At 41.7% G+C, this 1,878-nt stretch overlaps 1 long non-coding RNA gene across 1 annotated transcript; it reads right to left on the bottom strand.

Moving 5' to 3' along the window:
* Positions 1-254: 254 nt before the first annotated feature.
* LOC148012954 (uncharacterized) lies at positions 255-1,145 on the bottom strand. The gene is made up of 2 exons (XR_015688830.1): positions 817-1,145; positions 255-533 (listed from the first exon to the last, which is right to left on the bottom strand). It is a non-coding gene; the product is annotated as an uncharacterized LOC148012954 (long non-coding RNA).
* Between the last annotated feature and the right edge of the window lie 733 nt (positions 1,146-1,878).

The following is a 1,878-nucleotide window of genomic DNA, read 5'->3' on the forward strand; positions in this document are numbered from 1 at the left end:
CACATCCTTAATAGACTAACATGCACTACAAGGTATCAATGATTATAGTTTGACAACGTGTACAGTAGTAAGCACAAGCTAATATAACAAGACTTATATGGATGAAAAACATGTGTACCTTAAACATCCAAACAATGTCTCTTTACATTTGTCAACGGTTGTTCACAGACTTCAAATAGATTCACACGTCGTTGCTTGCGTATCACAAAAGTGAAAAAGAAAGCGGAACCGCATACATGATCTCAACATATACATTCAAGACTTCAAATATGTAATAATGAGATAAAATCTCTAAGAAAACCATAAACTTAGTCAAGTTACATGAATATAATGTTGTAGCTTCTTGAGTCAATGACTCTAGGTCTAGCCTCTATGGCTTCATATGAGCGCCTTTATTTAATTTGGATAGTTGAAGGCCTTCTACATGATCACCATCCCATTAGTATATGCAGGTTCTATCTCTACCATGAAGATACATGGGGATAGGTCGGCCCTTGAACATACTCTGTAGTACGAGTATCTGCTTCATAAACCTGAGCAAAGAGAGACATTAGTGAATTGCAAACATGATTTAGTGAGTATCTGCTTCATAAACCTACTACTAAACTACTAGACTCGAATGCCTTGGACGTTAGAAGTTGAAAGATCATGGTGACATGTGCAACTTGCTGAGAGCAACTGTGGGAAAGTGCTAAGCAAATTTCAATGAAAATATTAGAAAGGGCCTAGAACAAGATCAAAGCGCATTAACCATATGTACACCACCAAGTACTGGCGCATACACTGCAGGAGAGGAGAGGGGAAGGCAACGCCTACCACAGGAGGTGGGGCGCAGGCCGGCTGCTGGTGGTGGTGGTTTGGGGGGTATTCTGGGGCACCACTCACTGAGTAGGACTGATACTCCTGGACATACCCCTCGCGATTGTAAGGGGGAGGCACGGCATGATGGTGGTGGCGCGATCCTTCATGCTCGTAACAGTGATGGTGCTGATCCTGGAAAGACATACTCTCTCTCTCTCTCTCTCTCTGTGTCTGTGTCTGTGTGTGTGTGTGTGGGTGGGTGGGTATTGTATTACAGACCTGTGCTTGCAGTTTGCTGCGACTCATGGGTCTATATATACATACACGTCGAGGGCTCGCATGTTACATGGTTATTCCCACACTATCACACACTGCCAACCACGCGTACTTTTGATTCCCTAACTTTACTTCCAAAAGCTGGGAATAATATCCTTCTAATCATCCGATATGAGAGCCGTCTTCCTTTTGATCACATCACACACACACACACACCCTCCCTAACAAACCCCCAACAAAAACACTTGTGTCGGTTGATTCATACCAAAATGTTAGCTTCATTCTACACGTGTAGTGTCATTGCATTTGCCAATTGATTCACCCAACATTCTAAATCACAGTTCTCAAGTAACAAAGTTACACAACATCTTACATGATCAAAGGACCAAATTATAGGGATGTTTGATCAAAGGTCAAAAAGAGCGGAAGTGTGATCAGAAGACTTTGGCACAATTCATACCTAGCACTGTGTGAGCAAGACTATGTAGACTTCCACACGACAACGGCACCACCTTCTTTATTCTCTCCTAGAGTGAAGACGAGTTTCTACTGCCACCAAGGCATGTAAACACAATATTAGTGAGTTTGGGAATCTCCCAATTCCCATTTTTTGAATACTAAAAAGGCGGCACCCGGATAACATTCCTATAAGTTTCTCAAAACCATATGATGTGACCTATCATTGGAAAGCGCTTGAAAAATGGAATCTATTGAGCTATAGACCACTTGATTTGGAGTTATAGTGTTCAAGTTATGACAAATCTAAAGATTTGACCACGTGTCCCAAACTTATGGGAAATT

The sequence above is a fragment of the Lygodium microphyllum genome, chromosome 26, assembly GCF_053477565.2.
Source record: "Lygodium microphyllum isolate KBCC chromosome 26, Lygodium_microphyllum_v1.1.10, whole genome shotgun sequence".
In the NCBI taxonomy this organism is placed as follows: Eukaryota; Viridiplantae; Streptophyta; class Polypodiopsida; order Schizaeales; family Lygodiaceae; genus Lygodium; species Lygodium microphyllum.